Here is a 15,859-nt window from a genome sequence, read left to right as displayed (position 1 = left end):
AATATGTAACTGGGAACCACGTCTCCAAATTGATGTTTCTGGAGACTCTGCAACACTATCGCGGCCCAGAGCCACATATTCAGCGTTACCAGACGTCCGTTGTCTTCTAGAACGAGGCCTATCTGCTCTCGTATCATACCGTCGGAAATTCGCATGTAAAAGATAAATTGTGGTTTTGTGAGGCACTGAACGACTAGGATATTTTTGACGCAATTTTCGCCGAGTGGCAATAATAGAACAATTATTTTCAATAAATATTGTCACTATTTGTAGACGCTCTTGTGGCGTATATTTATCCACAATAAAATATGGACATCTACACAACACAATGTTTAAAGTGAACCTCAGCTAAACGCACATAACCAAGTTTTGCCCCACTTATTATATTGTCTATCCAGTAAAACAGCCAATTCATGTAATTAACACTGTTGAACGTATTGCCAAATTCAGTTTATAAAGACGTAAAATTGATTTTAAACTCGGAGCTGATTTTTCCATCTCATTTTACTAATTAACAGAATTTATTCTAGTTTAAAAGGGGCTAGTGAGGGAGAGTGATGTCTGATGCATTCGAACATGTAATGTAATTGGTCTACAAAATTCGATTTGTGACGGTACTGGTCGACAGCATTGTCGTATGTCTGCAAAATTATTCAAACCATTAGTGATAATAACCGGACGTTATAAACCGGCAAGCGTTATTTTGACCCTTGTTTTCAAACATTTTTAACTATTGTTTCAACTTTGTGATAGTTCTGATTAAAAATGCCAAAGCTATTAAATAACCGTAGTCAGTATCAAATTAAAAATGAGGCTTAAAAAAATAAGTGTTTACAAGTTTCCAACCATTGGAAACTATATTTCAAACCATAAAATTTCGATATAATTTCCGACGTAGATTAATCCTAATTAGGAACATATTAACAATTTCTCTTTAAATGTTTTCCTATGAGACTTGTTTATTTTCTCCGCCATGTTATTGATGGTTATTATACTGGTTGTTTTTTCAAGGCGTAAACACAGAACTGGGTCAAACCGTCCATAAAATGAAACAGGCATTCGGTGGCAACAGCTGTAAGGAAAAAGAAGAAGGGAAAAATGGCACGCGAAATAAAGAAATAAACGTAAAGAGGACAAGAGTAAACTAATTCCTCCACGTATTGTTATTAAGAAAATAGTAGAAGTAAATCAGACAATATCCAATCAAAAATAACACGAATATTGTATTAGAGAGTTAATTTTTCATCATAAAGGGGATGCCAGGCGACAAACCAAGGGAGCATTAGCTAGATACAGACGTAATTTATTTATTGTAAGCGATACATTGTATCAGAAAATCGTCAAGAAAAACTTTCATTGATTGATATTAAACTTTCTGACATTAAACATTGACAATGGGCGGAAAGCTGAATTATATAGCCTATTCAAAGTTTTTTTTAGTAACGCGTCATGGATATTTGTGACGTTGAAACGTTGCAATGTTGCCGCATCAACTCTGAGTTTTAGTTCAGTTTGGCTTTGACATACAACAAAATTGTAATCTAAATAAAATAAGTGAATAAAAAAGTTATCAAATATAATTTATTTTAACATTATAGTATATCTGAAAACTACAGTTAATTACACAGCCACAATAATTTATAGGTAAGATTTAAAACCTCTTAACACTATTGCATTAAAGAATTTTGCATACGTCTGCTAAATTTTAAATCGCTCCGTAATATATGATATCATTTCGTTTGAAAATGCCGAAAATAATAGATAGTCAGGGCCACAAATTGATTGCGGCTTTCGTAAAATATTTCTAAAAGGAACGAGATAATGGGGGCCCCCGTTTGCCTATAATTTCCGTTAAAAGGGTAATTATTGATAATATTAAATAATATAAGTCCCTACAATTTCATTGAAAATGGTTTTAGCAGATTGCTGCCACTCTAAATATTAGTGTTGGTACTGTGAATAACATCGCTTACAAAACGAAGAATAATACGTAAGATTCACCCAAGAAAACCCGTCTACATACAAAGTGGGTGACGAGTCTTGACCATATTGATATGGGCTCTATTCGAGACCAAATATACGAAATGTATAAGAACAGTAAGTACACTATTTTATCGATATAAACATAATGTAATAAAATTATATTAGAGAAAATTGTCTGTCTGGAAAGAACCTAAAATAATTAGGGACATGCCGCTTTTTGTGGAATGTGAGACATCCTTTCATACATTCTTACAGGGCATAGGGTTTAAAATAGTGTAGATAACCCTCGAAGAGGATTAATGGAACTTCCAGACATTGCCTTAAAAATAATTCAATTTTTAAAGGCATAAAATAAGACGAAGGAAGATCAACTATTTGAATTTGTGTATTTGATGAAACTTGTATATTTCAATCGGGCACTCTTAGCGAGACAGTAACAAAAAAGTGTTAAGACAACAAAAATTTATGGAAAAGGTAAAAGTTACAATAGCATTCGATTAGGTTTTGTTGATCATTATATCACTACATAGTATAAAACAAAGTCGCCTTTTCTGTCCCTATATCCCTATGTGCGCTTAAATCTTTAAAACTACGCAACGGATTTTGATGCGGTTTTTTTCAATAGATAGAGTGATTCAAGAGGAAGGTTTATATGTATAATACATGCATAATATACTAAGGCAACATTGCTAATTTTAGAGGTTTCTAACGTGATGTCGTAAATTAACATATTTTTTTAGACTTATTTAGCAATTAGCAAAAACGCTGCCTAACCCTACGAGTTAGATCAAATTAATGTACTACAGTATTGTACACCATAAAAAGGTCTACAAAAAAGTCCGCGATGGTATATGTTTATCTTTTAGGGATAACCCAAATTAACCATTTTTATTGTTTACTTTTTACGTGAGAAAATGGCTTATTTACGAAGCTATTTTAAGCAATACGGCATTAATCCTTATCGAATTAAGTACCTTAAATACAGTGTGCAATTAATATAGATCAATATGGTTCCTTACAGCATGTAAATTAAACAAATATTTTCGGAGATATTACAAATTTAAAATTTGCGTTTAAAAATGTGTAATGTAATAAAAATTGTATGAATTTAGATATTCCAAAGATAGCAGGAAATCTTCATAGTAAGTATAGGGGAAGAGGAATTGTTTTACTCCAAATTTAATGCGTGCAGGCCAAGGGCAGTAATGAATGAACCAAAAATACTGGATCGATTTTAATCATGTTTTCATTGAGTGACATAGGTATATATATTTTATGCCCGTGCAAAGTCGGAGCGGGCCGCTATGTTTTTATATACAACGTTCATATTTTTTCTGTAATGTATTTAATTTAGTATCAGCATTGCACCCGTGCGAAGCCGGGGCGGGTCGCTAGTTTATTAATAATTAATTGTAGATATATTGTTGGTCGAGAAGGATATTCCATCAAAAACTGTTTGAATATGTGGAAGGAATCATTGTCAACCATAACATCTTCGGTTTAGATGAACTCGATAAGACATACAGTGGAAGTAATTGTCAAATAGTGGAATCTTGAACATGTTTTAGACAGATTAGAAATTAACAGTTTAGTGATTGCATTGGACAGTGGGTCGGAAAATGAAAGTGACTGAAGCAAACTTTCAGGTTATGTGATAATGCTGGAAATACCTGAGTGATGAGAGTGGAAACAACAGTAGTTACATAATTAATTGAATATAGCCGTAGAAAATGGTATTGAAGGGCGTGAAAGATTTGTGTGCACAACTATGACTGTAATTGTTCAAAATTAAACATGAGCATTAGGTTAGAACGTATGAGAAGAGAATGGATACTAACTGTTTTGTAGATATGGTAAATGCATTAGAGAGAATTTAGTGATTAATTTTATGAAGATTGGTGTACACTGATAGTAGCAGAAGAAATAGAATATACAGTGATACCAAGATGACTTGAGAAGTAAACACACCATCAAAGGAAAGAAGAATTAGACGTAAAATGGGAAATATGCTCTCGAATGAAAGTAAAATACGTTTCTCAGATATACAGTTGTTAATTAAGTGGATTAGTACTCTACCTCATGGTGTGGAAAAGAGTTAAATGTAAACAAGACAAATCGATTCTACAAACTATTATACCTGTGTTCTTAATTGTTGTTTTAAGGCCTTCAATAATATATGTATTAGATGTACTATAATATTAAAATAAACTATATTTGATAACATTTTTGTTCAATTATTTTATTTAGATTAAGATTTTTTTTGTATGTCAAAGCCAAACTGAACTAAAACTTAGAGTTTATGTGGTAACATTGTAATGTCTCGACGTCATAAATATCCTTGATGCATTACTAAAAAAACTTTGAATATACTATACAACATAGTTATTATTCTATCTCAAATGTTGTTAGTGTGTTTTATTAAACAGTGACCAACAAGTATGTTATGAACAACACTAATTTCTTAGATGGAAGTTAAAAACTAAAAATCAATTTTTCAAAAATATTCGTAAGTAATTGCTGATTTCAAAAATAATAGAATATGTATCGAATCATGGATCAGTATTTACTTAATAGGTTCATTTAACCGAAACAACAAAAATATATTGTGGAAATGGAAAATTTTTGTTCGAGTTAAATCGCACAAATCGTCGGTGAGATCGTTATGTGTATGTCCGTCCCGCTATTACTTAGTGTGAACAAGGCCTGAGTCACACGATTTCGGGGAGAGGTTTCAACGTAGGAAAGTGCTCGTAAATGGAGCTCGTTCAGCGGCAGTCATAACTTTTATATGTTTTGCAGTGTTACTCTATTTAGGTCAAAACATTAAAGGACATATTTGCAGTTCTATAAATGTGTATCACGGCAAAGCCTCGTCGTCCCTCCTTTGTCTGCTTTATATTTTAACGATTTTGAAATAAAGGACTACTCAGAAATATAAGGGTTGTCTCAAACGTATACAATATCTAAATGAGATAAAATGAGTTATATGTGATTAAACTATTAACAAAGAGAAAATTATCTGTTATCGCTTACTAGAGAACCTTCCAGATGTTTTTCAGTCCAAATATTCACCTTCATTTGGAATAATTTGATATATAAAAAGCATATATCAAATGTTCGAAAATAAACTGAAAATTTAAGCCAAATCAAGGTTAATTACATAAGATTTTCGGTCTCCGTCAGCTTATAGAGGAACGTAGTAGATGTGGAAATCGTGAAATTGTCGTTGTTACTGATTTTCGCCGTGATTTCGACTACATAGTGGCCGTCAATATAGCTATTCTTCAGGGGTTCCAGAATAAAGTGTTCATCGTCTGTATGTGAGTCATCGTCGATGTCCCATATTACGTCTCCAACAAACTGATTCAGCGCGATATCCCCTTAGAGCCCATAACGAGTGTGATTCGAAGTGTTAGTGCGAAGTACTCTGAAAGACTGTTAGTGCATCCCACTGCACTGCAACAGTTAAATGTGCGCGATGACAGGGCGTAGGCTCAAACACAACTACCATACGAACTGATTAATAGACATAGAGAGTGAGATTAAATTATTTCTAGTATATGTTAAAATAGTATCTAGAATTAGATTTAGATTATAAGGTCTACAGTAGATCACTTACTGAAGCAATCTTTTACATATCCAGATAGTTATATTGTATAACGGAAATCATAACAATACTTACTGCCCACGGGCAGTTTATTGAAGTTCTAAGAGATTAATAAATAAAATATCTTAAAATTCTTCAGGCATCTTACGACGGTTTCATTGGCTATGTGGGAGTGTAAAATGATTGGTCAAATTCACTTGATATTCGAGCCAATGCTTACTGTGAAAATATCGTTTCTCCACGGCTCTTCAACGAATCAGTGGATAAAATTATTCGAAAAGTTTTAAAAACAGACATAGCGTTGGATATGATTGCACAAACTCGTTCACTGATCGATGAATTATAAAAGGAAAGAAGAAGTGAACAAGTATTGACTGCTGATCGGTAGCCGTATCTTAGTAGTATAAATCTCAACGAGCCAATTAGTTAGAACAAGAGCAGGATTTCGAATAATTTGGGATCAGTAATACAGCAGAAGAAAATGGCATCTACCACCAAACTGACTAAGCTGCAAGGGCTTCTGTTTCTCTAAAATGGTACCTGCGGAAGAGCTCCAAAACTTCAAATATTATTCTATAATCTGACATCTGCAAGCTTTCAAACGCGATGTTTAAGCCAAATTATACATGCTTTTCTTCAATGTCATTTTAGATATGAACTCATTCGTTTAAGATATAATAATCAGTGCACAGTTGAGAAACAAGTTCAAAGACGCAGATTAAGCTGGTTTGCACATGTCTATCGACCTTTTGGTTGGAAGACAGAAAACAGCTTCAAAAAAGACACGAATAAATATCATAGAAACTGGTCTGAGAAATAGGAGGACACCAGGTTTAGGTCCTGCAGCACCAACAGCAGGTTCATTGGTTTTGGAGTAGCCAATCTCTCCGAACTCCGGCCATGGATTGACGATAATGAAAAAATATCCGGGTTTAGGTGACTTCAAAGGCAAAATGTTAGGGTAACAACTAGTAATATTCTTTTAATATAAAAAACATTTAATGCTTTCGTTGGAGTTTTTTATGCCAAACAAATTCATTATAAATTAATCAAATAGAAAGGTGTTTACGCTTAAAATCTATTCGACAATCCATCCGACCTTTTTCCTTCGAACACAATGGCACCCAGCTATATAGGGCGCGTATTTAAACTACACGAGTATATTTCTAATTCCATCAAACCCTTCCGCACTCAGATAGTTCGAATAACTCATCCGCCTGTCTCCTCTTTTATTCAGGCATCTCTCAGATATATATCAAAAATTAATTAATAGAGGAACTTTGACGGTGCAAACCCTAATTTCGCGTTGATAAAGGTTAATGCCGGCCGAAATTGACCTTGCCGTCTAGAAAATTAATTGTCCCTGTATAGGTTTATCCGATATTAAATGGTTGTATCAGAGAAATGAAACGTCTAATCTTTGGATCTACAACCATTACATTAATTAAAATGTTCGGCATAATCGGACGGTTGTCTATATATTATGTCTCTATATAGCAACCAGGTTGAATATTTATTATCACTCAGGTTTAGGTTGCAGGTACACGGTTTCTGTTACAAAATAATTAATAATTTATAATAAAAGTAATTTATATCTATGTGCCTATATATAATATATAGCATTCCTTTGAGATCTGAGAACAGGAATTAGCCGCTGATGGCCAGATCTGGATAATACGGTGGATGAGGAGGCGCGAAGATCAATTCATGAATTTTTGCTATCGTTGTCACTGACTTGTGACACGGTGCATTGTCTTGGTGAAACCGTCCTTTCTTTTTTCAAACGGTCCAATGACGTATGTAATAGTCGCCGTTGATGGTCCTTCATTTTCCAAGGTATTCAATGAAAATTATTCCATGCGCATCCCAAAATACAGACGCTATAAACTTGCCAGCCGATTGTTGCGCATGGGGAACATGCTTTGGAGCGGGTTCCTCGAGTGCAGTCCACTCGGAAGGCTGTCGATTGGACTTCGGAGTAATATGATGGAGCCATGTTTTATCCATTGTCACATATCGATGCAAAAAATCGGGTTTATTACACTTGATCATCTTCAAACACTGCTCCGAATCATCAACTCGTCGTTGTATTTGGTCAAAAGTCAGCTCCCGCGGCACCCACTTTGCACAGAGCTTTCTCATACCCAAATATTTGTGAATGATATGATGTACACGTTCAGTTCATATCTTTGGAGTGTCTGCTATTTCATTCAATTTCAATTTACGGTCATTCAAAATCATTTTGTTGATTTTTTTTATGTTTTCGTCAGTAACAACCCCTTTTGGGCGTCCACTACGTTCACCGTCTTGGGCGCTCATTTCACCACGTCTAAACTTAGCATACCAATCCTTGATGGTTGATTTTCCTGGGCAGTGCCCGGAAACTCGGCATCAAGCCAAGTTTTTGCTTCAACTGTATTTTTTCCCTTCAAAAAGCATTATATTATCAACACGCGAAATTCCTTTTTATCCATTTTTTTTTCATAACAAAAGTTGCTTCACTCAAAATGCTCTAATTCATAAACTAATGATCCGATAACTGTCAAATTTATACTAAAAGACTAAGGCTAACTAAAAATCATATCGATTTAATTCTAGTAGCGCCATTTATGTGTCAGGTCGGGGACTTTTCAATTGACCTGTGTGAAATGTGTGAGAGATCACGCTTCGAAAGAGGGCATATGGTTGGTGCCCAGTTAGTAGGTGCGTCTGTGTGTTATGACTTAAGCGGCAGTACCATGGTATTCAGCCGGTTCTCTCATTTAGATCACTGGCCGAATTATTGAAAATGAATATCTTGACATCATCAATCATGAAATGCTCTACTATGACTAGTGAATTGCTGCCAAACACGGCTATATTCCAAGATGATAATGTTCCTACATACACAGCCAACAAGCTTAAGTCTTGGTCAGAGTATCGTCAAATATATTTTTTTTGTTTGCCAAACCTCACCATAATCGAAGCACTATGAGGAATTTTTGGAGCAGAGAATGAGGAGTGGATTTTCATCTTCAACATCACTGAAATAATTCGCAGCTGGTTATAAGTACAAGAATATGGTGGTGCAAGTCTAGGACAATATATCGTTGGAAATTATTTATACACTGAACAAATCTATTCTATGAAGGATTACAACTGGTTTAAATGCAGAGTGGCTCAGCTCAATTATTAAATAAATATTGTATATATGTCATACTGTGTGTATATATACGTAGTCTAGCCGTTCAACTAACCGGAAACAACTTACTCATCAAAAAAAAAACAGATTATCAAGAAATGAAGACAGGTTGAAGGTGAGTTATTCTGAATGCGCCCCTAAATATTTTACTAGAGTTCGAAAAAAAGTATTGCAGTTCAAGCTGTATAAGCTCCAATTCCGCTAGCGTTGAACTATTAGCTACATATTTTGAAAAACAGGGCGTAATATGATCAAAAACGAACTAAAGTTGTTGTGAGCTAACCTCATTGGCTGGAACCTACTGAAACCAAAGTTGAATTGCAGTAGCTAAGTTGTTTAGCTTTGGATTATTAGAATTTGAAAACTCCAAAATTTGGGAACCCATAACCAGTGAGGTAATACAATGATTAATTGGTCAAAAACAGTGAAAGATCGAAGATCATCAATGCAAACTGGCGAGCAAAAGCATTGACCGTAAGTACCAAACAGCGCGACTGATGCAGACCTGGCTTATGAATTGTTTCTGAGATAATTTTAACGTAATTTAGTGACAACACCTACTTCTGTCATCATTTGCATATCTAGTAATGACAGGTAGCATCAAAAAAGATAATTTCATTATAATAATTTAAAATAATAATCTAAATAAATAAGATAAGTCACGAAATATTCATGAGAGTTGCTTAATTGTTTTATGTTATTATTAATAAAAGTGAAATATTATTATTATTGAGTATTTATTTGTATATATATATATATATATATATATATATATATATACATATATATACTCAGAAGTCTGTAGAAAATATTACAAAAAAACTGAGAATAAAATTTGCTTCAGTTTTACAGAAAATGTCGTATTTACAAATTCGAGTTCAATGATTATTTGCTGTTTCGATAGATAAAAATACTGCACAAAGATTGATTTTTAAATAATTTGTACAGAAAATACATGAAAGCATATATAAGAAAACCACCAATAAGAGTATCAGAGAGGCACTATTACAAGTTTTATATCAGAAGATTAAAACAAACCAAATCACACAAACTTATGTATTTAGTGTGTAAGTGTTACTCGTAACTTGAGCTTAAGTAGTCTAATTCAGTTTTAAATTTGGAAAAACATACAAATGTATTTATCCTGCACTTATCTTAATTGTGTATTTAAGTAAGTATGTTAAGATTGTACTAAGCATATATACGCAAAAAAAGACATAAATTCTATGGATTTTTAAAATTATAAAAAAATTACTAACTGAAAACGAGCTTTAGAATAATATGCCAAACCAAAGCCCAAACAAATATAATATCCTATTTGCCTATCCATAATATTAGCCAGATCTAGACCCACTAATTATCATACTACAGAAAGTGTTCGTTGATTTTTATGTAAAGTATGTAAAAATATTGATGAAGCAGTATATGCATTTTAATGAAAATATAAAAATATATATTAAATAGTGCGAATAAAAAATATTTGTGTATCGTCCTCAGTTTATACTTCTATTTTATTTAACATTCTCATTACTTTACCTACTTCTCTAGAATCTATCTAAATATATATCATGAGAAATATTAACTATCTATTAAATAATATTATTCTACAGTAATCCTGTCAAAATTGTCACGAAAATACATAATTAACTAAACACACTAAACTATTTCGCTAATAATTTCGCATCCACACAAACGAAAAACATAAATATTCTAATTGATGTAAAAAAGGGCGCGAAAATTCAACCACTCAATGGGAAAACAATAGACGAACGATCCACCGACGACGGCGAACACCGCATGACTAGATTTCGGTCGAATTCGGCCCACCCCAGCGTCGTGGTTGCGCTGCGCTCCGCGAGAGGACGCCACCGGCGCGTCTAACGAGTTAAATAAGGGCAGAGCGACGGAACGACGATCCTCCACCGCCGCCGTCGACCCAATTAGGTGTATCGAGTGAAGAAATGCGCGACCTTTATAAGGTCAGAGAGAAGTTCAGTCAACATGAGTCGGATTTTTATGTTATCTGGTAAAGTTAAGCGAATGGCACGGGTGGTCGAGGGGTAGGGGTAAGGAGACGTATTTCGTTCTGATAAATTGTGGCGAAATGTGATGCCTGCTGACATCTGTTACTCGGTTCTAATATTAAATTTTGTTTTCGGTAATATTTCCGCTAATAATATTTCATATAAGAAAGTACAGCAACATTTTACTTGTTGGATGAAGACCTAATCGATTAAAAACATACATAGAGAGGTCATGAAAACACCATATCTACTTTTTAATATGTTGGTACAAAATTTTATTTTCCTGATACAACTCATTAATCCACTGGATTATAATAAGTTACATAACTTCTTGTACTAATAATACATCCATTATAGAGACAAAACACTTAATACTTACACACTAGTTTAGGTTTATTAACAAGCATTCAACAATTAACCAGGTGCACCGAGATGTAATTGAAGAAGCCTATGAAGGTAAAAATGTATGTTCAGCAATATTCTTAGACGTAGCATAAACCTTCGATAAGGTATGGCATGAAGGCCTTGTTCATAAGGTACAACTTCTATTACCTAAACAACACACTGACTATTAAAATATCACATTACAGTTAGGATATTTCAGAATATTAAACGAAAGGAAGCCTACTCTATTATAAAATAATTTAAAGCAGATGGAACAAGGAAGTGTATTGGGGTGAATTCTTTACGTAAGTTAAGAAGTCTCATGTGTAGAGTAATCTACATATGCCAGATATGAAGAGTATCACGAATGTTACATTCGTTTGTTTGTTGATGGCTTTGTGTACACGATGGCTCATACATCTGTATAAGAAAATCAGTAAAACAGTTCACGTATAATCAGACAGTACAATCAACAAGAACAAATAATATTTCCATTCCATATAACAACAACGCTGAGTATCGCGGAATGAAACTTGGCGTAAAACTTCAATGGAAAAAAGAGAGGGAAACAACTGGAGTTCAAAAACAGGAAAATGCATTGGTTAAACGAATAAAAAACATAAGTTGCTATTACGCAAGCAAGTACTAAAACCTATATTACGTATTATTATACGGAATTATATTGGATAGGATGTCCAGAACCTGAGCAGTATTGTAATATATCCAGATATTACAGGCCTGATTACTTACATCGAGACATTCAGATTCCGACTGTCATTCAGGAAATCAAGGGAATTGCAAGGAGACATGAAGGGAATCTATTCTCATGTCAATATCGAAGTATTACAACTTTTGGATAACACCAGAATAGAGCATAAACTAAAATCATCCAAAACATTTAATCTTGTGTAGTACAGTGCAATGAGGTGCATTTAATATAAAAACAGCAGTGTTAAAAATTAAACATTATTACATCAGGTATTAAGATAGAGATGATGGGTCTTCCTGGATATATGTGTAAGGACCTGTTTTACAACTGTTTTACTACCTGAATTGTGACCGAGTGAAAAAGATTTGGCCGGTTTTCGAATAAATAACAGATCAATTGAAAATTCCCTGGCCTAACATATAGATGGCGCCACTAGAATTAAATCCATATATTTCTTAGTTAGCCCTAACCCTCAGAAGATGCATGTATAAATTTGACAGCAGTCGGATCATTAGTTAGTGAATTATAGCATTTTCAGTGATGCAACTTTTGTTATTGTGAAAAAAAATGGATGAAAAGGAATTTCGCGTGTTGATAAAATATTGCTTTTTGAAGGGAAAAAATACAGTTGAAACAAAAACTTGGCTTGATGCTGAGTTTCCTGACGTTGCCCCAGCAAAATCAGCCGTCAAGGATTGGTATGCTAAGTTTAGACCTGGTGAAATTAGCACCGAAGACGGTGAATGCAATGGAAAAGAGGTTGTTACCGAAGAAAACATTTAAAAAATCCACAAAATGATTTTGAATGACCGTAAATTGAAATTGAATGAAATAGCAGATACTCTAAATATATCAACTGAACGTATACATAATATCATGCATGAATATTTGGGTAAGAAAAAGCTCTGTGCGAAGTGGGTGCCGCGCGAGCTGGCTTTTGACCAAAAACAACAACGAGTTGATGATTAGGAGCGGTGTTTGAAGATGATCAACCATAATAAACCCGAGTTTTTGAGTCAATATCTGACAATGGATAAAACATGGCTCCATCATTTGGCCAACAGTCGGCTGGCAAGGTTATAGCGTCTCTATTTTGGGATGCGCATGAAATAATTTTCAATGACTACCTTGAAAAATGAAGAACCATCAACAGCGAATATTACATGACGTTATTGGACCATTTGAAGAACGAAATCGCCGAAAAACGGCCGCATGGTCACTAAACTTATGTTTATGATTGTTTAATATTTGTGATTGTCGTAGGCAAGAGCGTAAAATGCAACAATGAAAATGATCCCAGTTACGCCAGTAACTAGGCTGGGTAAGACCGGATGTCTTTTGGGATGATTTCTAAATTGGTTACTCGCCAGTCGGGAGGATTAATGCCGAGGACCGTGATTCAGAGCCCACGTTAAACAGTGGGCCCAGTCCAGAAAAACCCTCGGTGGTAAAAAGGAGACTTTAAAATATATATAAAAAAATAATAAATTAATAAATAATTAAAATTAATAACACAAACAGGGAGGGCTAGAAGTGTAAATAGTGTATATACAATTTAAAAATGGACACAAATACCAAGACTGTGCGAGCAACGACAGTGACCAAATCTCAAAAAGCCTGTTGTGGTTGTCCTCCTTGGCCCAACGACGTGAAACAAGAAACTTGGTAAAACAAGAGAGATAACGAATGAGATAAGGTCAGTATGGATACAAGTATTTGAGATGGGGAAGGGAGAGGTTTTCAGGCCTAAAAACGAATAAAGAAATTTCACGAAACGTAAACATACAATTACCAATGAGAAAAACATATGCATTCTAATTCTAGCTTTGTGATTTACTAATCGTCGTAGCGAGTAGGAAACTGAATTAGTTTAAACTCAGATTATATAAATTGAACACATTTGAATTATCCCTTGAGTATTGTCGCGTGAACCACACTAACAATCGATCAGTTTTCTTATCACTGAACGCGTTTCATTTTCTAGTCTTGGTTGGTTTATCTTTCGATGTATGGCAACAACCCAGCCAACCTTCAGTTGTAAATTATTCTTTGGTAAGCCAGCTATCTTCACGTCGTTCTGTGTTCACGCAATCTCTCTTAACGTTTTTTCACAAACCGTTTAATTTTTTTGCTGACCGTTGGTGTCTTTAGATGAGGCATTAACAATTCTGCGGGGACTTTGTGGTTTTACCCCACAATTGGTCTTCGTAGGTTCACACTGGTTGTCTGTTTAATAGCAGTTTATTGTGGAGTGTTAATATGGATTTTCAGTCGTCCAAGCAATCATCATATTTTTTGAGCCTCACACAGAGCTCTGTTCGATTCTTTTTAACATTAGAGTCATTAGAATTACTCTAGAAATTAACATGTATTGGCTTCGTAAAATTCGATTTTATTAGTCACTTTTTTGTCCACTCAGAAATATTATCGGGCCACGTCTTAATTATGCGAATAAATATAACAAATTGGTTAGCCTTTCAAAAACTCTTATTGAGCTATTCGATTTTTGGATAGTAATTTTTGACTTTTCACTAATACAAATATTATCAAAATGTATAAAATTTAATTCTATATTTTCAACTCAATCATTGAATTGACATAGTTATTCTGAAAAAAACATTTCTTTAAATTCCTTTGATTTATGATTGTCTTTCTCAATTAAATTTTGACTTCTATTGTAAATAAACATTTTTTTTCTAATCCAACAATTTCCCATTGAATATCGGTAGCGAAGTGTTGTACTTTATTGAACATTATTGTAGTTCTGCAGAAATAATTTTTCTGTACAGCTTTTCTGTATTTCATTTTTCCTTTCTCTTTTTGTGCAATTGTTATATTTTAAATTTTAAGACAGTAATTGCAATAAAATAATACAGAATATGGCGTAAAATATATACTAAAGCAGTATATTTATTTAATTAAGTTTTATGCGCTAAGAAACTTCGAATTCATACGAAGCTACCCATCAAAATATTATTACAATCGATTAAACAAATAAGCTGCCAGCATTTTATAATACATAACGTCATTATTATCCTACACCTCCTCACTATCCCAATTTTTGTTTACCCACCACTTTCTACACTTCAGATTGTGTGAAAAGATTCATTTTTTATTGCCAATTGATACAAAATCACAGAAGCATCGGAGCACAAAACAGAAACCTCTGCGTTCCTGGGCTTCAAGTAATAGAGGATTCAAATTTAACGCTCATTTGTTACAAGTTTTGTCAGTTGTCTAACTTCAGCAATTCAAAACCAATGCTTTCGTGATCATCAATGGAGCGATTTCTGGAAAAACTATAAAAACATCATTTTCTATGAAGGAATATTTTAAGTTGTGAGAATAGCCAGAAATCAGAAGGATAAATACAGCGAATAAAGGTGATGCTGGAGTAATGCAATTTTAAATAACTAGTGATGGTTTTCGAGGTTATATTGATAAAAAAAACATTTCCTCACCAATACAAAAAGTTACAATAATAGCTTCAGTTTATTGTTTTTATGTAGTTGTAATTCTTGAATAATCACAAAGTTTATGGAAGTTGATGGAAGTATTTAGTACTATAAATACCACTGTATGTATATGTTTTGTGGACTATAGAAAGATAAATTTCCTGATACTCCTGCAAGATTTGTCACTGTAATAACTTCCACCTTCTCACGGTTAAACTAGCATAAAGCACTTCAAGATATCGAGGGAAAAGCAATATCGAACGCTGAGAGAGTTCGATGGGTGGTTATCACTTAGAAATAATGACTTTCAAGCCCGTCTGCTTACTGTTTGCCTTAGGATAGAAATAGTCATTTTCACTTCGTGTTCCGGCATTAACCCTTATACAGTTCGGTTATTAAATATGTTATGTTACGCGATATTCCACTAAAGTGCTCTATATTGAATAGGATACACAAAGTAAGTTTTATTAAAAAAAAAACATAACAAAATCGAGAACTGATTGGAAATAAATTTTC

General features: G+C 33.9%; 1 protein-coding gene across 4 annotated transcripts in view; it reads right to left on the bottom strand.

Moving 5' to 3' along the window:
* LOC143202294 (coiled-coil domain-containing protein AGAP005037) overlaps positions 1–15,859 on the bottom strand; it is a 526,529-nt gene that overhangs the window by 459,771 nt on the left and 50,899 nt on the right. The window lies entirely within an intron of this gene.

This window comes from Rhynchophorus ferrugineus, unplaced genomic scaffold (genome assembly GCF_030347505.1).
Source record: "Rhynchophorus ferrugineus isolate W39M unplaced genomic scaffold, kcgeb_rfMv2 rfM9, whole genome shotgun sequence".
Lineage (NCBI taxonomy): Eukaryota > Metazoa > Arthropoda > Insecta > Coleoptera > Curculionidae > Rhynchophorus > Rhynchophorus ferrugineus.
This window is presented reverse-complemented; position numbering and strand designations above follow the sequence as displayed.